Raw genomic sequence first — 25,746 nt, 5'->3', positions numbered from 1 at the left:
ACCCTTAGAGTTCATTTAAAATTATGAATATTTTCTCCATAGCAACAATATTTAAAACTTAAAATGTATGAATTACTATATGACGAGATCCCCAGGTAGACAGGAGGAACATGGCTTAACGTCACTCTAATCTATCTTCAGACAATTGCTTAGTAATTACGCCCTCAAGCTGACACTTTATTTCTTTATTTCCGTACGCGGCCTCTCACTGTTGTGGCCTCTCCCGTTGCGGAGCACAGGCTCTGGACGCGCAGGCTCAGCGGCCATGGCTCACGGGCCCAGCCGCTTCGCGGCACGTGGGATCCCCCCGGACCGGGGCACGGACCCGTGTCCCCTGCATCGGCAGGCGGACTCTCAACCACTGCGCCACCAGGGAAGCCCCAATTTAAATTAAACTGAATACATGGACTATATTACCTATGTCTCTTTGCTAAATGATGAAAAGCTTGTAGCCTCTGACCTTTAAAATATTTTCTTTTTCTTGATTTTGGGTAAGACTCAGAAAATATTCAAACAACATGTTGAGTAACAAAAATGCTCTGAGCAAACACAAATCATATCCATGATATTTTTAAAAATTACTCTTATAATTGAAACCTTTGAAAGTCCTTAATCACACTTACCAATGCCTCCCTTTACAAGCAGATGGCCTCCTACAGGTTTACCATGAAATCCTACTGCTTCCTGGAGATCGTGAATCAGCCCTTCAAGCCCCTCTGCCCAGCTCCGTGACCCTGGATGATTCCTTACCTGAACAGGACTACTTCCTGGCTTCTCACACCCGAGAGCAGCTTCCTCTAGCCAGCATCAAGGGCTCAGCCCTTGACAACTCCCATCTGAGTGTGACACATTTTCCTGAGCGATGCTGGTTCCTTAGCTCTTTTGGTCCCACCTAGGGACCTAGAAACCAAGGGTTTCTGCTTTTTTTGGGCTGCTCTCAGCTGGGGTCCAAGCATCCTTAATGACTTCAACTTCAGATACTCTGCAGTTTCTCAACTTTCTGGATTCCTTTCACTTGGATTTTATATATTTAGGTATTTTGTGATGAACAGATGAATTAGAAATAAATATACGTTAAAAGTTTCAGCCACTACATGTCACACAAACATTTTGAATTTTTAGGAATACTAACAAAAACAACTATATGCAACTCTTTTCAACGACGGTCCTTTTCCAAAGCAGGAAAAAATTATTTACTGTGAATTTCCATATAAGGAGTAATTTTTGAGAAATCTAGTTTTATTTTTAAGTGCTTTTTTTTTTTTAAGATGAGAAAGTACTTTTGCAAGAACTCTGCTCAATTTATGTTAATGTAGCCCTTTCTTTGGGTGATTATTTTGCTAAGTTGGGATCAATCTGGGAATTTCAAGTATTATACCTCCCCAAACTGGCTTTCACATTAAGTTGGAGCCACAAATTGGAATGTGAATGCATGGGACTCTGGGAGTTACAGCAAAAGGAAATGTACAGACTTTGAAGGAAAAGAGAAGTCCACCCAGCAACCTCTCCTTTCCCTCCCGAGGGTTAGGTGACCCTTTGAGTATTTTTTAGGACCATATGGGCTTAGAAGCACCAGCAGGGTTCTTATCCCTTCTTAGTTTACATGCTCTCATTTCCAGGCCATGAACTGCCATATAATAATATGAAATGCCACCAGATCTTCTCCAACCAGACAACTCCTGAAATCCAAACCTCCTGGGGGCCTCTCCCAAACCTTCCCCTTGGAATTCATCTAAGAACCTCAGATTCTTCATGTGCAAATCCTAACTCATGACCTCCCCTCCACTAACCCCTCCTACTCCAGGTCCTACTTCTAGAAGCAACACCAACACTGCCCTTTACACACCTCTAGCCATTCTCCCTTTTCCTGGAATCATAAATCCCTCAGACACTGAGCTGGTCACATGGCTACCTTCCTTGCAGCAAGGAGTGGCTATGCACGAACGAGAAACACTCCCTTCTACTCCACACGCTCTTGCACGTTGTTGATGGAATGCAACCCTTTCCCTAATCTCTTCTTCACAGAAAAGCCAGAATGATTCCTCTAAAAAAATCCTTATAGGACTTCCCTGGTGGCGCAGTGGTTAAGAATCTGCCTGCCAATGCAGGGGACACGGGTTTGAGCCCTGGCCCGGGAAGATCCCACTTGCCGCGGAGCAACTAAGCCCGTGCACCACAACTACTGAGCCTGCGCTCTAGAGCCCACGAGCCACAACTACTGAGCCCGCGTGCCACAACTACTGAAGACCACATGCCTAGAGCCCATGCTCCGCAACAAGAGAAGCCACTGCAATGAGAAGCCCGCGCACCGCAACAGAGTGTAGCCCCCGCTCACCACAACTAGAGAAAGCCTGCACGCAGCAACGAGGATGCAACACAGCCAAAAATAAATAAACAAATTTATTTAAAAAAAAATCTTTATATTAGTTTATTCTGTAGCTCTGATGGGGTTCAGGGCAGGCAGCCCCAGCATGTGTCACTTTGGCATGTGGATTATCTTGATCTGAAGACAATCAAGGCCCAACAGACTCAGGAAGAGCTTTTTACCTCCCCTTTAACTGCCTAAAAGCATTTGGATAGAAGACCTGGTCCAGGAAGAGAACCATCACCAGGGATAACTATAAAGAGTGTGGGCTGGTGTGAGAAGCTGCAGGGAGCCAGGCAGGGTGTTTGCTCAAACTCCCCTCTGTGTCCCATGGCTTCCACCTGGCATGGCAAACATTTGTTTACCAAACATTTGCTCTTGCCACCGTCCTGTGAACTGTCTTCCTTTCCTTTGAAGCCCCAGGCCCCTCTTCCCTTCCCCTGAGCTCAGGATGGCTCATAAGCCTCAGTTGCCTGACCGTCTGGGAGCTTCTCATATCTATGTGAGATTCCCATATGTGCAAAATTAAACTTGTTTTTCTCCAGTTAATCTGTCTTATGTCAATTTAAATTAAAATACCTAGAAGGGTAGAAGAAAAGTTTTCCTCCCTTACAGTTCAAAGTCTTACAATGGCTTCGCAGATCAATTAGTACAGAATTCAAAGCCTTACAATGGTCTACTTGGCCTTTGCATGAACAGCTCGTCCTCCACTCATCTCTGGCTTGATTCCATTTACTCACCATTTTCCTGCTCTCCCTTCTAGGCTTGATGTCTCCTTTCTGCCTCTCCTCCAATACCCCAACCCTAGGGCGTTTGTTGATGGCTGCTTCCCCTGCCTGGGCTTCTTCTGGTCTCTCTTCGAATGTGACCTTACCAAAAACGACTTTCTTGAACACTCTCTATAAAAAAAACACTGGAGCTTCCCCCTTCCCCCCACTGCCATGATTCTCTGTTGCCTTAATACACTTAATAAGACTGATTTCACTTGCTGTGTATTTACGTATGTTCCTTCTATCTGCCCCTTACTAGGATATAACCTCTATGAAGGCACACCTTTTTCTGTTCTATCTCCTGTCAGAGCCTCAGTACCTAAAAGAATGTCTGGCACAGAGTATGTAGTCAATAAATATCCCGGTTTTAGGATCTCTCAAAAGAGAAAATATACTCTTTTTGAAGATATAGTGCAAGGTTGGTGAAGTACAGGAAATACCAAATACAAAATAATTTTCCTATATTTGTGGAGGGAGTTTATGTTTTTTAATGCGCAGCATTTTCAAAAATCTAATTCATGAGCCCCACTATTTTACAACTTTTTCACTCTTATTAAAGAACACTCTAATCAGAGAAATTTACATTTTTATTCATGTTCTTATCACTGTTCTGTTTTGTTTTTTTTGGGTACACGGGCTTCTCACTGTTGTGGCCTCTCCTGTTGTGGAGCACAGGCTCCGGACACGCAGGCTCAGTGGCCATGGCTCACGGGCACAGCCGCTCCGCAGCATGTGGGATCTTCCTGGACTGGGGCACGAACCCGTGTCCCCTGCATCGGCAGGCGGACTCTCAACCACTGCGCCACCAGGGAAGCCCCTTATCACTGTTTTATGTGAATGTTTACTTAAACTAAGCTTCAATGTAAATCTCTTTGTATACAAAGGTAGTGCTCAAAGCCAACGCAACGTTTGGCTCCATTAATATTTTATTATTCATCATTCTTCCTGCAACTAAAACTTGTGACACTTCAATACAGAATCCTCCCCAGAAAAAAAATAAACTGAGAAAATCTCATTCTGCATCTTTCAACAAAACACAGTAGTGACATTCAAACAAATCACATTTTTACTCTGTTACTAAAAACTTCCATGGAGAGACCTAGTGATGTTTACCTTATTTTAAAACAAAAAGTATACCTTCAGTCTTTATTCTCTGAGCTAAATCTTTAATTGTGACTTAATCAACAGTGAATTTAACATAATATTGGGACCAAAGTGATAGAGTCTTTCATTTGACTGTCAAAAACATGAGAGTAAATAAGATTTCAGTGCAAGATTAACTGTCCTGAAAACATAAAATTACTTAAAGGACTTTACAAGTGTCTGTGTTACTACAATTGTTATGCCCAGTGAGTATCTTTCTTTTTTGACCTTGTAACACAGATTCCTCAAAGCACCACCATCACTACTTTGCTACCTGAATTTGAGTTATATACTATGTATAAACCAAAGCAAATAAATATCTGCAAGTCTTGACTTTTTATTAATTTAGTACACATGAGTAGTTTCATATTATTTCAATATGAGTCTTAAGAAAAACATGAAAATTGAGAAAACAAAGTCAGTTGTTTATAAACAAACAAACAAAAAAAAAACTAAGAGAAGACAAAGTAACTGTTGAATTTTAGACTGAATGTAGAAAAGAATACAGTAAGGCGGACTCTAAGATAAAAACCTACCGGAGAGGAGCTTCAAGATGGCGGAAGAGTAAGACGTGGAGATCAACTTCCTCCCCACAAATACATCAGAAATACATCAACATGTGGAACAACTCCTACAGAACACCTACTGAACGCTGGCAGGAGACCTCAGACCTCCCAAGAGGCAAAGATCTCCCCACGTACCTGGGTAGGGTAAAATTAAAAAGAAAACACAGAGACAAAAGAATAGGGACGGGACCTGCACCAGTGGGAGGGAGCTGTGAAGGAGGAAAGGTTTCCACACACTAGAAGCCCCTTCGTGGGCAGAGACTGCGGGTGTCGGAGGGGGGAAGCTTCGGAGCCGCAGAGGAGAGGGCAGCCACAGGGGTGCGGAGGGCAAAGCGGTGAGATTCCCGCACAGAGGATCGGTGCCGACCGGCACTCACCAGCCCGAGAGGCTTGTCTGCTCACCCGCCGGGGCGGTTGGGGCTGGGGGCTGGGAGCTGAGGCTCGGCCTTCGCGGGGTTGGCGGCGTGAACACAGCCTGCAGGGGCTAGTGCACGACGGCTAGCCGGGAAGGAGTCCGGGAAAAGTGTGGAGCTGCCGAAGAGGCAAGAGACTTTTTCTTCCCTCTTTGTTTCCTGGTGCGCGAGGAGAAGGGATTAAGAGCGCTGCTTAAAGGAGCTCCAGAGACTGGTGCAAGCCGCGGCTAAAAGCGCAGACCCCAGAGACGGACATGAAACGCTAAGGCTGCTGCTGCCGCCACCAAGGAGCCTATGTGCAACCACAGGTCACTATCCCCACTGCCCTTCCCAGAGAGCCTGTGCAGCCCGCCACTACCAGGGTCCCGGGATCCAGGGACAACTTCCCCGGGAGAACGCACGGCGCACCTCAGGCTGTTGCAACGTTACACTGGCCTCTGCCACCGCAGGCTCGCCCCGCATCCGCACCCCTCCCTCCCCCCAGCCTGAGTGCGCAGAGCCTCAGAATCAGCTGCTCCTTTAACCCCGTCCTGTCTGAGCGAAGAACAGACGCCCTCAGGGAACCTACACGCAGAGGCGGGGCCAAATCCAAAGCTGAGCCCCGGGAGCTGTGCAAACAAAGAAGAGAAAGGAAAATCTCTCCCAGCAGCCTCAGAAGCAGCGGATTAAATCTTCAGAATCAACTTCATATACCCTGCATCTGTGGAATACCTAAATAGACAACGAATCATCCTAAATTGAGGAGGTGGACATTGGGAGCAATGATATATATTTTTTTTTTCTCTTTTTCTCTTTTTGTGAGTGTGTATGTGTATGCTTCTGTGTGTGATTTTGTCTGTATAGCTTTGCTTTTACCATTTGTCCAAGGGTTCTATTTGTCCGTTTTTGTTTTTTTTTTTGGATAGTTTTTAGTGCTTGTTATCATTGGTGGATTTGTTTTTTGGTTTGGTTGCTCTCTTCCTTTTTTTTAAAATTTTTTTAAAAATTATTTTTTATTTTTGTATTTTTTTAAAAATTATTTTTTATTTTTGTATTTTTTTAAAATATTTGTATTTTGTATTTTTGTATTTTTTTAAAAATTATTTTTTATTTTTGTACTTAAATAACTTTATTTCCTTTCTTTCTTTTTTTTCTCACTTTTATTCTGAGCCGTGTGGAGGACAGTCTCTTGGTGCTCCAGCCAGGCGTCAGGGCTGTGCCTCTGAGGTGGGAGAGCCAAGTTCAGGACATTGGTTCACAAGAGACCTCCCAGTTCCATGCAATATCAAATGGCGAAACTCTCCCAGAGATCTCCATCTCAACGCCAAAACCCAGATCCACTCAGTGACCAGCAAGCTACAGTGCTGGACACCCTATGCCAAACAACTAGCAAGACAGGAACACAAACCCATCCATTACGAGAGAGGTTGCCTAAAATCATAATAAGGCCACAGACACCCCAAAACACACCACCAGATGTGGATCTGCCCACCAGAAAGACAAGATCCAGCCTCATCCACCAGAACACAGGCACTAGTCCCCTCCACCAGGAAGCCTACACAACCCACTGAACCCACCTTAGCCGATGGGGGCAGACACGAAAAACAATGGGAACTATGAACGTGCAGCCTGCGAAAAGGAGACCCCAAACACAGTAAGTTAAGCAAAATGAGAAGACAGAGAAACACACAGCAGATGAAGGACCAAGGCAAAATCCACCAGACCTAACAAATGAAGAGGAAATAGGCAGTCTACCTGAAAAATAATTCAGAATAATGATAGTAAAGATGATCCAAAATGTTGGAAATAGAATGGAGAAAATACAAGAAATGTTTAACAAGGACCTAGAAGAACTAAAGAGCAAACAAACAGTGATGAACAACACAATAAATGAAATTAAAAATACTCTAGAAGGGATCAATAGCAGAACAACTGAGGCAGAAGAACGGATAAGTGACCTAGAAGATGAAATAGTGGAAATAACTACTGCAGAGAAGAATAAAGAAAAAAGAATGAAAAGAACTGAGGACAGACTCAGAGACGTCTGGGGCAACATTAAACGCACCAACATTCGAATTACAGGGGTCCCAGAAGAAGAGAAAAAGAAAGGGACTGAGAAAATATTTGAAGAGATTATAGTTGAAAACTTCCCTAATATGGGAAAGGAAACAGTTAATCAAGTCCAGGAAGCACAGAGAGTCCCATAAGGATAAACCCAAGGAGAAACACGCCAAGACACATATTAATCAAACTATCAAAAATTAAATACAAAGAAAAAATATTAAAAGCAGCGAGGGAAAGGCAACAAATCACACACAAGGGAATCCCCATACAGTTAACAGCTGATCTTTCAGCAGAATCTCTGCAAGCCAGAAGGGACTGGCAGGACATATTTAAAGTGATGAAGGGGAAAAACCTACAACCAAGATTACTCTACCCAGCAAGGATCTCATTCAGATTTGATGGAGAGATTAAAACCTTTACAGACAAGCAAAAGCTAAGAGAATTCAGCACCACCAAACCAGCTTTACAACAAATGCTAAAGGAACTTCTCTAGGCCGGAAACATGAGAGAAGGAAAAGACGTACAATAACGAACCCAAAACAATTAAGAACATATATATATCGATAATTACCTTAAATGTAAATGGAGTAAATGATCCAGCCAAAAGATAGAGACTGGCTAAATGGATACAAAAACAAGACGTGTATATATGCTGTCTAAAAGAGACCCACTTCAGACCTAGGGACACATAAAGAGTGACAGTGAGGGGATGGAAAAAGATATTGCATGCAAATGGAAATCAAAAGAAAGCTGGAGTAGCAATTCTTATATCAAACAAAATAGACTTTAAAACGAAGAGTATTACAAGAGACAAAGAAGGACACTACATAATGATCAAGGGGTCAATCCAAGAAGAAGATATAACAATTGTAAATATTTATGCACCCAACATAGGAGCACCTCAATACATAAGGCAAATACTAGCAGCCACAAAAGGGGAAATGGACAGTAACACAATCATATTAGGGGACTTGAACACCGCACTTTCACCAATGGACAGATCATCCAAAATGAAAATAAATAAGGAAACACAAGTTTTAAACTATACATTAAACAAGATGGACTTAATTGATATTTATAGGACATTCCTTTCAAAAACAACAGAATACACTTTCTTCTCAAGTGCTCATGGAACATTCTCCAGGATAGATCATACCTTTTCTCACAAATCAAGCCTTGTTAAATTTAAGAAAATTGAAATCGTATCAAGTATCTTTTAGACCACAACGCTATGAGATTAGACATCAATGACAGGAAAAAATGTGTAAAAAATACAAACACATGGAGGCTAAACAATACACTACTAAATAACCAAGAGATCACTGAAGAAATCAAAGAGGAAATCAAAAAATACCCAGAAACATGGCTTCCCTGGTGGTGCAGTGGTTGAGAGTCCGCCTGCTGATGCAGGGGACATGGGCTCATGCCCCTGTCCAGGAAGATCCCACATGCCATGGAGCGGCTGGGCCCGTGAGCCATGGCTGCTGAGCCTGCGCGTCCGGAGCCTGTGTTCCGCAATGGGAGAGGCCACAACAGTGAGAGGCCCGCCTACCGCAAAAAAAAAAAAAACCTAGAAACAAATGACAAAACATGACGATGACCCAAAACCTTTGGGATGCAGCAAAAGCAGTTCTAAGAGGGAAGTTTATAGCAATACAATCCTACATTAAGAAACAAGAAACATCTCAAATAAACAACCTAATCTCACACCTAAAGCAATTAGAGAAAGAAGAACAAAAAACCCCCAAAGTTAGCAGAAGGAAAGAAATCATAAAGATCAGATCAGAAATAAAGGAAAAGAAATGAAGGAAAAGATAGCAAAGATCAATAAAACTAGAAGCTGGTTCTTTGAGAAGATAAACAAAATTGATAAACCATTAGCCAGATTCATCAAGAAAAAAAGGGAGAAGACTCAAATCAATAGAATTAGAAATGAAAAAGGAGAAGTAACAACTGACACTGCAGAAATACAAAGGATCATGAGACATTACTACAAGCAACTACATACCAATAAAATGGACAACCTGGAAGAAATGGACAAATTCTTAGAAATGCACAATCTTCCAAGACTGAACCAGGAAGAAATAGAAAATATGAACAGACAAATCACAAGCACTGAAATTGAAACTGTGACTAAAACTCCTCCAACAAACAAAAGCCCAGGACCAGATGCCTTCACAGGTGAATTTGATCAAACATTTAGAGAAGAGCTAACACCTATCCTTCTCAAACTCTTCCAAAATATAGCAGAGGGAGGAACACTCCCAAACTCATTCTACGAGTCCACCATCACCCTGATGGCAAAATCAGACAAAGATGTCACAAAGAAAGAAAACTACAGACCAATATCACTGATGAACATAGATGCAAAAATCCTCAACTAATAGTAGCAAACAGAATCCAACAGCAGATTCAAAGGATCACACACCATGATCAAGTGGGGTTTATTCCAGGAATGCAAGGATTCTTCAATATACGCAAATTAATCAATGTGATACACCATATTAACAAATTGAAGGAGAAAAACCATATGATCATCTCAATAAATGCAGACAAAGCTTTTGACAAAATTCAACACCCATTTATGATAAAAACCCTCCAGAAAGTAGGCATAGAGTATACTTTCCTCAACATAATAAAGGCCACATACGAGAAGCCCACAGCCAACATCATCCTCAATGGTGAAAAACTGAAACCATTTCCACTAAGATCTGAAACAAGACAAGGTTGGTCACTCTCACCACTCTTATTCAACATAGTTTTGGAAGTTTTAGCCACAGCAATCAGAGAAGAAAAAGAAATAAATGTAATCCAAATTGGAAAAGAAGAAGTAAAGCTGTAACTGTTTGCAGATGACATGATACTATACATAGAGAACCCTAAAGATGCTGCCAGAAAACTGCTAGAGTGAATCAATGAATTTGGTAAAGTAGCAGGATACAAAATTAATGCACAGAAATCTCTTGCATTCCTATATACTAATGATGAAAAATCTGAAAGTGAAATCAAGAAAACACTCCCATTTACCATTGCAACAAAAAGAATAAAATATCTAGGAATAAACCTACCTAAGGAGACAAAAGACCTGTATGCAGAAAATTATAAGACACTGATGAAAGAAATTAAAGATGATACAAATAGATGGAGAGATATACCATGTTCTTGGATTGGAAGAATCAACATTGTGAAAGTGACTCTACTACCCAAAGCAATCTACAGCTTCAATGCAATCCCTATCACACTACCACTGGCATTTTTCACAGAACTAGAAAAAAAAAGTTCACAATTTGTATGGAAACACAAAAGACCCCGAAGAGCCAAAGCAATCTTGAGAAAGAAAAACGGAGCTGGAGGAATCAGGCTCCTGGACTTCAGACTATACTACAAAGCTACAGTAATCAAGATAGTATAGCACTGGCACAAAAACAGAAATATAGATCAATGGAACAGGACAGAAAACCCAGAGATAAACCCACACACATATGGTCACCTTATTTTTGATAAAGGAGGCAAGAATATTCAGTGGAGAAAAGATAGCTCCTTCAATAAGTGGTGCTGGGAAAACTGGACGGCTACATGTAAAAGAATGAAATTTGAACACTCCTTAACACCATACACAAAAATAAACTCAAAATTGATTAAAGACCTAAATGTAAGGCCAGACACTATCAAACTCTTAGAGGAAAACATAGGCAGAACACTCTATGACATAATTCACAGCAAGATCCTTTTTGACCCACCTCCTAGAGAAATGGAAATAATAACAAAAATAAACAAATGGGACCTAATGAAACTTAAAAGCTTTTGCAAAGCAAAGGAAACCATAAAGAAGACCAAAAGACAACCCTCAGAATGGGAGAAAATATTTGCAAATGAAGCAACTGACAAAGGATTAATCTCCAAAATTTACAAGCAGCTCATGCACTTCAATGTCAAAAAAACAAACAACCCAATCCAAAAATGGGCAGAAGACCTAAATAGACATTTCTCCAAAGAAGATATACAGATTGCCAACAAACACATGAAAGGATGCTCACATCATTAATCATTAGAGAAATGCAAATCAAAACTACAATGAGGTATCACCTTACAGCTGTCAGAATGGCTATATCAAAAAATCTACAAACATTAAATTCTAGAGGGGTGTGGAGAAAAGGAAACCTGTTGCACTGTTGCACTGTTGGTGGGAATGTAAATTGATACAGTCACTATGGAGAACAGTATGGAGAGTCTTTAAAAAACTAAAAATAGAACTACCATATAACTCAGCAATCCCTCTACTGGGCATATACCCTGAGAAAACCATAATTCAAAAAGTCATGTACCACAATGTTCACTGCAGCTCTATTTACAATAGCCAGGACATGGAAGCAACCTAAGTGTCCATCAACAGATGAATGGATAAAGAAGATGTGGCACATATATACAATGGAATATTACTCAGCCATAAAAAGAAACAAAATTGAGTTATTTGCAGTGAGATGGACGGACCAAGAGTCTTTCATACAGAGTGAATAAGTCAGAAAGACAAAAACAAATACCGTATGCTAACATATATATGGAATCTAAAAAACAAAGAAACACAATGGTCATGAAAAACCTAGGGGCAAGATGGGAACAAAGACTGGAGACCTAGTAGCTAATGGAGTTGAGGATATGGGGAGGGGGCAGGGTAAGCTGGGACAAAGTGAGAGAGTGGCATGGACATATATACACTACCAAATGTAAAATAGATAGCTAGTGGGAAGCAGCCACATAGCACAGGGAAATCAAGTAGGTGGTCTGTGACCACGTACAGGGGTGGGATAGGGAGGGTGGGAGGGAGGGAGACGCAAGAGGGAAGAGCTATGGGGATATATGTATGTGTATGACTGATTCACTTTGTTATAAAGCAGAAACTAACACAGCATTGTAAAGCAATCATACTCCAATAAAGATGTTAAAAAAACAAAACAAAACAAAAAAACTTCTGAAAGACATACATTCTTTCCAAAATGTTAGTGACAAAATAATAATAATAATAATAAAACATCTTTTTAAAATTAAAAACATTTTCATTAAAACTTAATTCTCAGTTTTTCAAGTTCATTCATTTATTTATTCAATTATTAAATAAAGCTGTACTGAGTATCTACACAAGGCCCTCGCTTAAGTACTGGCAACATAAAAACAAGTAATATAGGATTCTTGCTCATGGGGTGTGAGAGCAACAAACACAGTCTCAGCAAAAAAGATTATTTTCTGCTACACTACTGTGGCTCACTTTCCATGTGCTCATCCATGACTTTAATTCTTCACAGGAATTCTTAAAACTCACTTACTCATTGTTTCTGGAATGCTTACTATGTGTCAGAACTTAGAGAATGCAAAGATCAGTCATGCCTAATGTTGGCCTGTAGGAGGGAAGCCTTCACACTAGAACATCAAAGCTGTGTTACCTGGAGTTAGACACTTCATAGTCTCTGGGACATCACTTTTTCCCTTTGTCCCTCCCTCTACATAAAATTAAACTATTAAGGACCTTGGTGAGGTCTAAATTAAAATCACCATTCTCCAAACTCTCACCATGCCCAGGCATTCCTTTTATATACCTCATCTCACTGAATCCTTTCAACAGCCACTCCACAAAGTGGGCCTGATTGCCCTCATCGGCAGAATGAATGGGAAAGCAGAGGCCAAGATAAGTCAAGAAACAGGGAAACACAATTGGTAGGTTTTAATCCAGGTCTTGAATCCAGAGCTGCTGGGTGCAAAGCTGTTGCTCATATCCACTAACTATACTACTTACTATATGGAAGTACTGCTAAATAGCTACGCCAACATAAAATACTGTTACTCTTAAAGGAAGATGAGCATGTGTACAAATAAATATGCACAATGTGCTTAGTAAACTTGAATAATTTTAGCATTCAAATAGACAGCAACTGAAACACTAAATATTGTACTGATAATGCAGTTTCAATAAAGTTAAAAAAAAAGGTTATTAGATCTTTGTTGAAAATCAGCATGATAAAATATTTGGGGGAAAAACCCAAAACAATGTGTTTAAGTTGATGGGAAATACACAGACACACAGAGAGTTATACATTAATTATATACATTATTACTTACACACTATTACATTTATATCAGTCCCTTCTGCAAATAGATCAATGAAAAATATTGCAGTATATTAAAAAAAAGTAAAAGAGATATCCTTTTTCAGACTGGAAACTACGTTAGAAGCAGACAGTTTTGTGGCTTAATGTGAAACAGTATGGCACGATGCACTGATAACAGTAGTATTTGATGGTGGGAAAAATATAATTATAAACTCTCATGTATATATTTCTTGAGTGCACCTAGTTAAAATAGGTCACATTTATATTAGTAAAGGCAGGTTTTTTATAATTTTGTGATACGAAGACCACAAATTTGTTTCTTATTCTCTATTAAAGGGTTTGAAACTTAGAATGGATTTAACTATGCAGTGAACTGATTTTTTAAAGTATATCTAAGTATCAATATGATCTAATTTACTCAGAAAGATGATGCTGTGATAGTACTACATGAAGTTATTGTTCTGGAATGTTCTCACTCATAAACAATACTGATGAATAACCTCTGAACCTGGCACCAGGGTTACCAGGTAACATCAGCTTCCATTAAAGAAAATTATTAACAAATAAATTTAAAGTCATAGATCAAATATAAAATGTGTAGATATTTTCTAAGCAAAAGTGAATCAATTAACTATTCTAGGGCATTAGAAGACACATCTCACATCTTGTTAATTTCCCCCCAACTTACTATAATTATTAAAATATAGTATTAATAAAAAAAATAATGTTCCAGGTAACCTGGCACATGTTAGGCAATCAATACAAATCTGTTGAATGGACAACATTTGACCTTCAGTGATAGCTTTTTTCTTAATATTTTAATATCTTAAATTTTTTCTAAGTACTTATATTAATAAGTAGAGGAATTTGAATGACACTACATCTTTTTTTTTTTTTTTTTTTTGCGGTACGCGGGCCTCTCACTGCTGTGGCCTCTCCCGTTGCGGAGCACAGGCTCCGGACGCACAGGCCCAGGGGCCATGGCTCATGGGCCCAGCCGCTCCGCGGCATGTGGGATCTTCCCAGACCGGGGCACGAACTTGTGTCCCCTGCATCGGCAGGCGGACTCTCAACCACTACGCCACCAGGGAAGCCTGACACTACATCTTTTAAAGGTGTTAAAGTTTTAGGAGTCACCTTCTAAAACATTACATTTTTCTGTAGTTGGACTTTTTTCCAACTATAAAAGGGTGAGAGTGTGAAAGCTCAAGTTAATGAAACTCACTGCTAATCTTTTTGGATGCTTGGGCAAATTAATTTATTGCATCATTTCCCTAGCTGCAAGGGAACGATAAATCAAGAGGGATTCATGGATCACTTAGCATTTATTCAATTCACAATAAAACATTTGTTTAGTGACTGTTTTGCACTGCCATTAAGCAATACTATGATGAATACGATGGGGGTGCCAGTCCTCAAGGAACTCAGTCTCAGGGGTAAACAATCAAAGAAATCAAGAAGTTGCAATGCAGAGCCATAAGTGCTGGGTAACTATGAAGGGAGGGGTTGGGGAAAGAACGTGGTGAGCTTAACTCTGCCTGGGGAGAAGATGAGCAGGGCACGGGGAAAGATATCAGCATTCTGGTGAGATTTCATCTAGGTCTTGAAGATGAATACACATTTGTCAGGAAAGGGGGTTCAGGGTACTCCATGCAGAGTGATGAGTAGGTGCAAGCACAGTGTTTGTGTAATTCCGAGGAAACAGTAAGACACCGGAATGCGGAGCATACGTAGGACGCATGGAAGAGAGTAGCTTATACGAGCTTGCATAGAAACTCAGTCGTGAAACCAACTGAGTTCCCCCCTCAGTTATGAAAACCAAACATGGTTCCAGACATTGCCCAATGTTCCCCTAGGGGACAAAATCACCCTGATTGAGAAGCACTGATTTAGAGGAAAAGGGTTTTGCATTAAGAGAGCAAAAGTTCCGGTTATCACAGTTTATCCTTGTTAGTAATTAGATAGGAATGACTCATGACATAATTTTTCTGTAACCCATTTTTCCTTGTTACATGTAAAGTGAGGACATTACTTATCTCACAGAGCTACTTTGAAGACTAAATAAGAGATTCTGAAGTAAACATATGTGTTAGGGGACTCACACAGGGACTGGACCATGACAGTGCCTTGGAAATGTGAGACGGTCCAGCATATTAAAGGGGAAACTCAATTGTGTTAATTGTTTTGCACTGTACAGATAATCAGTTTAGATTAAAATGGTTTTTATTAGTTGAAAAAATGTCTCAGAAGGATAGCTCTCAGAACCACCATGGTGATATTTTGTTTACAACTCTGAGACAGGCTCTCAAATGTCTTTATCTTTTTTTTCTAAACAGGAAATAAAGGTACTGCGATCAGAAGTTAAGACTATGCTCAAAGTCACTGGTAACTCACGGAAGACGAACATTTAGTTGAGATTTTGGCCACTCATTACTTGCTTCTATTTGCTACCATTGTTTCAAAACTCTGTGTAGTTTATAATGTGGTACTTGGAAATAAGCTATATGTTAATATATAATTAAGTAATTTACCAGGAGGAGAAGCTTTTTTAAATTAAAGACTCATCTTTTTTTATAGATCTATCTCTACTGGTTTTCCAAAATGAAAACAAGTCTTCACTCTTCTAAGGCCAGAATCCATGTGTAGGCATTCCCAACTCCCTTTTATCTTATAGAATGATGCTTGCAAAATATGATCCCCTTTTTTACTTTCTAAAATGATTAAATTGTGTGCCGTGCTTTTATGAGGATTAATCACAACAATTTTCATATTGCAAAGGATTTGATAGAAGATTTAAAATGGGGTAGATTTCAAGAGCAGGACAACGATATAAAGCTTGTGCCATGAATCCAACAAGTTGCTGTCTAGGAAAATAAGTAGCACTTCACTTCTCTTTGTTCAATGGTCTCAGTCAAAGAATATATAAAGACTTGTCTTTTTTTCCCCCAAAAAAAGCTCAAAGAGTAACAAATTAAAAATACACGTATCACACACTACCAAATGTAAAACAGATAGCTAGTGGGAAGCAGCTGCATAGCACAGGAATATCAACTCAGTGCTTTGTGACTACCTAGAGGGGTGGAATAGGGAGGGGGGGAGGGAGATGCAAGAGGGAGGGGTTACGGGGGTATATGTATGCATATAGCTGATTCACTTTGTTATACAGCAGAAACTAACAAAACATTGTAAAGCAACTATGCTCCAATAAAGATGTTAAAAAAAATACACATATCTAGTAGTAGCCAATATCATAAATAAAAAGTGTTAGGCAAACACGTAATTTTATGCCAAGAGAAATAAACTACAGAATTTAACTCAATAAAACTATCTCCACTTTTATGTGGACATAAGTCACATAATTTTGCAACTATACCTTCTACTTGTTTTCATAAAACATCATTTAAAATTTAGTGTTGTGGTAGAGAACAGAAAACAAAATCAAGACCTCTGAGCACAGTGAGGTTCAAAGGCTGATGGAATAAAATACACAAAATTCTGACTTCAATGGTTTTCTTTCAACCATCAGCTGAAGCATGACTACAAACATAAATAAAAAGAGGCTGATGGTAGACACACATGGTTCAGGACAGCTGTATCTCATTCCTACATCAGTAATCCTCAAATATTAGTCCAACGTTCCCACAGTATCATAAGCACTCTTCGCCCCTCCATTCCTATCAGATGTGTAATTTCTGTTTTTACAGAATGAGTATTTTAATGTTAGGCAAATGTATCTTTTTCAGATAGCAGAATTGCCCAACAGAATTTTGCTTTAGACCCCGCTAAACCCAGAGTCATGTCTGATAATCAACAGCAGCAACTGTTGGTCCCTAGGGTCTGCCTGTGACTGATGTTTATTTCTCAGTTGATGCTACAGTTTTATTTATATTTGTTCTGCCTCAATTTTCTATTTTGTTGATAATTATTAGGTTTTATTCTTTTTATAATCTATCTAAAGTATTTTTTTGGGGGTAAAAAAAGCAGAGTGCAGCACCAATACAAACAAGTGAACAGTAGAGAATGAAAATATTTAAAGAAAAAAATTAATAATATAAAGGGAAATACGTTTGAACATTAAGATGGCTAAGTTAAATATGGTAAAGTTCCCAATTGCAGAATACTTGTAATCAAAGTTATCATTGATCATATTATTAATATTCAGATAAAGTAAAATAATTTGTTTTAAATATCTCTTCAATATAGGAATATAACTTAGGGATCCTAAATATATGAAATTATTTATCCCTTAGTATCACATGTGCTACTGTTGTGATACTAAGAATGCAATATAATTTCAAAGTGGAATTTCACATTCTTCCAAGAAAAATAATTTTATGTATGAAGGGCTTATATTACTGTTGGCTGATAAGATCATCACATCCATTTGGACCATCTACTCTTTTTCTAAAATGCAAAAGTGAAGCAATGTAAAGCATATGGGACTTTAACTGGCTTTGAGCTTTGCCAAGAAAAGTCAGAAATTTAATAGGTAAGTAGATGGAGGCATAAGAATGATTCAAGTACTTCCTAGAGAGTTTACTTGGGTAGCACTATTACCTGATCAGACAACATTAGACTCTGTTCAATTATTCACAAGTGCAGAAATGCTATAGTGTTTTACCTCTTAATGTCCCACAAGCCCCTAGCAAAGTTTTTAAAGATAAGGCACCTCAATCAGGAGTCTTTAGACTAGAATGTCCCCTTAACATGACAGGTTAAAAAAAAAAGATTTTAAAGATGAAAATATTGGTGAAGGAGAAGAGGGAAGTGAACAGCCATGCCTTAATGAAATCAGGATGAGCTGCTCACCAAAATATTAGATTTGCTGGACCTTTGACTTTGTCCAAATCCTTTAAAAATGATGCCCATCTCTCTGATTCCACAGAGCATACCAGATATAATATCTGATCTGATGAATTACCATTTTTATTGGTCATTATTTTATATATTTAGTTCATTGGCTAAGTCAGTTCCTAGCTGTGGTATAATTTCATCTGCTTGTGCCTAAGACTAAAATGCATTTGAATTATTCATCATTCATTTCACAAATATTTTCTAAAGTCTAATATTGTTCAAGCATGGAGGATCCCGGAAGAATGTATCTTTTGTTCCAAAATGTTCACTCTTAAAAGTCAACACAAAGTGCTAAAATAAGCACTTTGATGGGAATAAGAAAAAGTCTGATATAATAGTAAATATCTATGACAAATATGTATATTTTTGGAGCTGTTTGATGTATTACTATAACATAACACAGATCTTCACAATCAACTCAGCGTCTATATTGTTCCTGCCCTATAATAAATATAGGATACATTTATCTTTTACATTAGATTTGAAAAATTAATCATAATTAATTTAGGGAACCTCTCTGATTAAAGGGAGTTAATGGCAAGTGAAAAAAATAGTAAAAAATGCAAAGTGAAGTATGCTTAACCCAAGGTTCATTTCAGACACTATTAATTTCCCTCTCAATAGCTGTTTCATGTGGTGGCAGTATGGTAAATTTTAGAGAGATTTTTAATCTTCCTCTGTCCAGATCCCAGGCACTCAGTGATACAAAGAATTTAGAAAAATGGATTTATCTTACTGGAAAAGCTTTGTCTATACTAATGTAGAACCCTAAAACATAATGGACATCCCTGCCTGAATCCTTTCAAAGAAATTCCTACATGAGAAGAATCTGTGGCCTTATTACAACTCTGTTCACCACAGAGAAGAATTATACGCAAGGCCAATCCAGCTTGATCCCCAAAGGAAATACAAAGGCATCTTGTCAATAAGCACTATCCTGTACTGTGTCTAGGGATGCTCAGTGTGTATGTGCTGTGCCTCTCTGTGTATTTTGTTCTCCATTTGTCCTCCAAAATAAATATTTAGGAGAGAGCTGAAAATATCAACTGTTTCCTTAAATGTAAGGATAACTCTGCCCAGACATATTTTTTGGGTAAATTAGGTCCCCTAAGGTAAAGGAGATAGCTATTCCTCATGCATTAATTTAATACCTAGGTAACAGAGTTTTCAGCATCTTTATTGGTCTCCATTACCTGAACATCGGAGGCACATTTTTGTCTTAACACGGATACTTGAACTTTTTATAATATCAACTGTGAAACACTGATGGTTTTATATTGAAGGAAAAAAATGTCACCAGTACGAAATAAAGTTGAGTATGTTGTACATAAGGAGTGCTGACATGGACCCAAGTTTCCACTCAGCTTCAAAGAAGTTTGCATTTACTAGTTGTTTTTTTTTGCGGTACGCGGGCCTCTCACTGTTGCAGCCTCTCCCGCTGCAGAGCACTGGCTCCGAACGCGCAGACTCAGTGGCCGTGGTTCACGGGCCCAGCCGCTTGGCGGCATGTGGGATCTTCCCAGACCGGGGCACGAACCCGCATCCCCTGCATCGGCAGGCGGACTCTTTCTCAACCACTGTGCCACCAGGGAAGCCCTACTGGTTTATTTTTAAACTCTAAATAAAATAACATCACAGTATGTCAGAAGGTGTCTTTGAAAACTTTCTGATGACACCTTATCTCCTTCCCTTCCAATGGGAAGCGCACCGTCCCAGTTATGGGTGGTCGGAGTCTAAAGGAAAGACTTCAGTAACTCTTCAGACCTCTATGGTCTACACAGTCATTACACAGTCATTCTGAGAAAAAAAGTCTCCACTGCAGCTCAAATAAATAATCGGATTTACGTTTCTTGCTGGTGAAGAGGAGGAACTATATGTCAGACAGGCAAGAGATATGATCCCAGGTTTAACTACCAACCCCGACAAACACACATCCCTAATTCAGTTATTCTGCCTAAAAATTTACTAGTATCAACTTATTTTGCTGGGTGAATCACGCAACTACGAAGGAGAGACATTTAATAAACTTTGGTAGCTGTGTTCGAACATTAATCTTATAATAATGTCACTGCCAAACTATAAAATCCCTTTGCTTCTGATAGATGTGTGACATCAGGACACTGGCTGGATGCCAATTGGTAGAAGTCGGCAATGCTTTTGGCCTAAGGGTCACTACCTGGAGGGGCAGGCAAGGGGAAGGTATCGTCATATTAGGCAACAGGCCCCATGTGGAAACGGAATAAAATTTCCTTGGTACCTTCGGTCACACCTTTTGTGCCCTTTCTCCCATTTGCTTCTGATACTTAATGTCTCAATGAATGACTTGATCCTTCAACAAAGGCTCAACTCAGATTCTTTATTCAACCCAGGCAGCAATGATCATCATCAGTTGATATCGTTACTGCTATTATTATTGAAGAGCTTTAAGCCAGGCACTGACCAGATATGTTTCTATTTATAAACAATGACTCTGGCAGTTGGGTGAAGATGAGATCGAACAGGGACAAGAATAGAAATGAGAAGGTGATTTAGGGATGACAGTGGAAGACGGCTGAGACCAGAAAGTGGTGAATGTGACTTGGACTGGGGGCACGGCCTTTGACACAGAGACATGAAGATGTTAGGTCAGTGGTTCGGAACCTCAGCTGCACATCAGAATCATCTGAAGAGCCTTCTACAGTTCTGAAGCCCAGCTCCACCTTCAGAGCTATTGGCTTACTTTTCTGGGTGCAGCCTGAGCTCTCAGGAAATGACCTTTTCACAGTGAGGGCTGAGAACCACTGGGTCCCAGCAAGGCTTTGGAGGACTTGATGGATTAGACGTGGAGAGGTTAAGACGAGGGAGGTAATTTGTATGACAGCTACAATTGTGGCAGATGAGTAACTAGTTTACTTGTAGTGCAATTTCCGGAGGAGAAGAAGACTGGAAGCCCAGATTTGAATGTGAACTCTCCTGATGATTTCGATTTGGCAATTTTTTAAACACATGTGTATCAATTTTGTGTAGGCCAAAGAAAACTCACCAAAACTATAAAATAAACAACCTAAGATAGCCCTAACATTCAGGGGACCAGTCGCAACTTCTGCCTTAAATCAGGGAGGTTAAACTCTAATTATGGATTTCAGACTGTCACAGAATGCAGGAGTGAAATTCTCTGGAGACTCCTGGAAACACATCGATTAATTACTTGATACCTCATTAAGAATAAAGGTGACCTGGAGTATTTGGTGCACTGCAGTTGTGAATTTATTTTCTCCCTCCTTCTCTCCCTCCCTCCCCCCTCCCCCTTTCTAAGGAAGCATAATTTGTTTTTCCAAGGTTATGGGTTAAGGAGCAGATATCTTATTAAGATATCTTAAGCAGATATTAAGATATCTTAAGCAGATATATTAAGCAGATATCTTATATCTTATTAAGTCTCAGGTCTGTGCTACTTCTCAAATGTGGTTTTCAGCAGACTTTTTTGGGGGGAGGGGGTGGTCAGGGGGGCTGTTATAAAGTTTTACTTTTGAAAATACAATTTATATACATCGGACGCTTTTCTAAATACATACCAGAATTTCAACAAGTCTACCACGTTCCCAACAATATTTTGAAAGTTGAATACAATAAAGCAATGAATCTTGTAATAAAGTATCTGTTAGTGATAAAATACCACACACACACACACACACACACACACACACACAGTACTCATCAAAGTAGTCTGAACTGAATTAAATCAGGAGCTCCAAGGCTTATATCTCATGAGAATCTAATTTCAGAATATTCCCTTCAAGAGTATTCATTAAACCATGAAACTTTCAAATACTGTATTTTTCTTGGTTTTATGTCATATTTATGTCATTATATACCAAGGGAGTACTTGTCACAAAACCTAAGAGGATCAAAGGATCATTAATTAATTCCCATTTAGTTCATAATTTGGTACTCAATTTTGTCCAAGACTGAACTAATTTTGGGAAAAAAAGTTTACATCCTTCTGTTAGACTTTTGAGCTACAGATACTATATCTATAAACATACCAGGGGATCTGTCATATTTCATATACTTGAGTTCCATAGAGTTGTATATTAAATCTTATTAGTTTCAGAACCATATGAGCATGGAATTTCCTTTCTCTACTGGCATGAATGTATTCTTAATTTGTATTAATCCCATAACAAAGGAAATGAAGGGTCTTGGGGAGTCTTGTAGGTCATACTATAAACACATACGCTAAGTAGAAAAGACAAAGGTCATCTGTGACATGTGAATTTTACTCTCCAGAACAAATTTCATCCTCAGTCAACAACAAGAAAAGCAGACATGGATATACACCCTTAGGTATGATTCAAAGAATGGGTAAGCAAACACTGAAGCTTTTATGTACCTGTTCCAGGTAGGATCATCAAACCAATCCAATGTATCAAGGACTGTGCTGTGTGCTGAACTCTCCTTGTAGAAAAAAACCAGATGCCATGTCACCACAAAAGCTGAAAACCAAACAAATAAAGAAGGAGTAAATAAATCTAAAACAAGATAAAAGAAGAAGTAGGATACTTGGATCACTTGATTGTGAAATGGCATTTTAATTAAATGACAGATTTCATAAATGGAGATTCATCCCAGACTTTCCCCAAATGGACTTCATCAAGGAAACCCTTTCATTCCACAATACCTGTTAGCATCCTGCTGCAGGAGAGATCCACTGCAGTTACTGGGGAAACAGTGAGCTGTGTACCCTACTTTTCCACGAGATGCCACATCTCGTAAACTCTGTCATATACGGTCACATGTTCGCAGGTTGAAACTTCCAATAGCTGGGAGTACTTTATATGCTTCCCCATTAAAATATGCACATAAGGCACATATATTTAAAACACATAGAAAGCTAAGTGTTGAGTTTCCTTCACAAGTTTCATAGCAAATTAGCGAAGAACCACTCACCTGACTAGTACAATTTATTTCATGGCAACAAGTATTTGACATTCATCCATCATTTTGATCAATATTTACTGAGTGAATAACATGAACCAGATATTGGGTTGAGAAAATGAATAGCACTTGGTCCTGCCTTCAAAAAACCCAAGTCCACTCAAGTGGGCAAGGCCACGTTGGACCCTCATCAACCCTGAGGACTCAGTCATTGTGTTCCCAGTGCAGACAGGGTACAGGGGTGGCATCACTGAGCAGAGAGTCTTTAAGCTGAGCCTTGAATGTTGAGTAGAAGAGTGACAGGCAGACAAAGAGAGATGCCGGCGAAGCAGGGTTGAGGGAGGAGAAGGGTGTTATTCAGGCAGCATGTTCAAACACAGGAAGCTGTGAGGGAGAACGGCATGTTCTGAAAGCTGCCTTATATCGGGTCTACAATAATGTGAGGGAACAGAACATGCACAAAGGAAATGGCAGAACATCCTTTTACAGATTTAAAGGGCTGTAAATCAGTCCACGGCACGGCGGTACAAACGAAAGCACCCACTCCAACAACTGTATAGAAGCTGAACCTATTCCCAAGTTCCTCTACACACGTCATCGCATCGTGGCTTCACAAGGCTGAGGGGTCTGCCCAAGACCTGAAGATAACTGGTGTAAGTTCATCTGTATCATTTTTCAGATTCTGCATCGATGGGATGTCATATGGGATTTGTCTCTCTCTAACTTACTTCACTTAGTATGATAATCTCTGGGTCCATCCATGTTGCTGCGAATGGCAGTATTTCATTCTTTTTTATGACTAATATACTTATTTACAAAACAGAAACGGACTGACAGACATAGGAAATAAACTTATGGTTACCAAAACGAAGGTGGGGGAGGGATAAATTGGGAATTTGGAACTAACAGATACACACTACCATCTATAAAGTAGATAAACAAGGACCTACCGTATGGCACAGGGAGCTCTACTCAATATCTTGTAATAACCTATAATGGAAAAGCATCTGAAGTTACATACATATGTGTGTGTGTGTGTGTGTGTGTATAACTGAATCACTTTGCTCTACACCTGAATCATTGTAAATCACCTACATTTAATAAAAATAAAAAATTTAAAAGCTTCATACAATTGGAAAAAAAAAGTGATTCGTGTAGACCAGTCCAGTGCCCTCTCTGTGCAGGGAGCGGTGCATGTGGCATGTGGTATGGACGTTCCAGTCTCTGTCCTTTTTCATGACGTGTGCTTTCCCGACTGTACTGCCGTGTGGACTCCGGGTACAACCAAACCACGGCCACCATCACCTTTCCTGTTTCCAATTTCAGGAAGTCAAGCGTGGCATAGAAAAATTGTGATTAATTCCACATGTTTTCACCTGGATTTTGATATCTTTAATAAAAGAGTTCTCCGTGTGGCCATACTGAAGGCAAGACTGGTCCAGCAACCGTGGAGAAACCGGTGATTCTGTCTACACCCAGCTCTGATCCTCAAATGCCCTCTGTGGATGTAACTGTTACATATGAGCCTCTCTCAGGCCTGGTGGTTCTCGCTTCTGACTTCACCAGCACTTTAATAACTTTGCTGATGTAGTGTGTGGATAAGAGGGCTTTGAACTCTAGGCAGAGGTTGGAATTAGTGCATCTATTCAGAGAGGAATGGAGTCCAGCACTCATTCGTAACATGTAAAAATGGGGAGAGAAAGCATGGAGATGAGGGCAAAGCAGGTTTAGTAATGCAAAAATGAAGAAACCTTGTCTATGACACATAGCTTATATAAGAAAAACTCTAAAGGAGCCTGTGGCATTCTCCAAAGGATGAGAAATATAGTTGCTGAGGCTGGAAAGATTGTAGAGGATTTTTTCCCTTCCTCTTCTTCTCTCTCCTCCCACTTTTTCTCTTTTAAACTCCTGAAGTGAAACTGCTTAGAATACATCTTACTCAGTTCAATTTCTCATCATGAAGGTGAGAGACTGGAAAAATATTTCGGTAGCCCTGAAATCTCCTTGCCCTCATGAAAGAGGATAGAAGTTTTTATTTTCAATGCTTTTCCAGTTAAGAAACTGTATGCTTGTTACAGGCTTTCTGAGACCTTACAACATATTAGGAATTATTTTGGCTTTAAAGAAGCGTGATGGCTTAAAAAGGCAGCTTCTGCTACAGAGGCTCTCAAGATAGAAACCAATGCCAGGCAACAGATGAACAGTAATGCCTAGAATACAGACAGACGCTGGATGTAAGACAGACAAAATCCAAATGACAGTATCATCCAGATATGCAACTTCCAGCAATGACCTTGTGTTACAGCTGCTTGACAAACCACGCTTGTTACCACAGAAGTAAGCTTGTTCTTGACATGCAGCAGAGAGCAGATGAAACAGAAGCATTATTTGAAACCAAAACGTAGAAGCAAATAAACGAATCAAAAATACCTGTGAGCAACCTAATGGAAGAAAACTTGGATAAGTCATTTAAAAGAGAAACTGGACTACACACAACATTCTAAAATGAGTAATTTATGGAAAAAAATTATTTCGAATGTTATTTCCCATTTGTTTGTATGAATACTTAGGAAA

General features: G+C 39.5%; 1 protein-coding gene across 1 annotated transcript in view; it reads right to left on the bottom strand.

The window, feature by feature from the left end:
- The window catches only part of CHRM3 (cholinergic receptor muscarinic 3), a 526,415-nt gene that overhangs the window by 225,143 nt on the left and 275,526 nt on the right, over positions 1–25,746 (bottom strand). Inside the window, exon 4 of the mRNA XM_033412960.2 lies at positions 22,628–22,730. The gene's annotated coding sequence lies outside the window, so the exon portion shown is untranslated. The remainder of the gene's footprint in view (positions 1–22,627; positions 22,731–25,746) is intronic.

This window comes from Orcinus orca, chromosome 14 (genome assembly GCF_937001465.1).
Source record: "Orcinus orca chromosome 14, mOrcOrc1.1, whole genome shotgun sequence".
NCBI lineage: Eukaryota > Metazoa > Chordata > Mammalia > Artiodactyla > Delphinidae > Orcinus > Orcinus orca.
This window is presented reverse-complemented; position numbering and strand designations above follow the sequence as displayed.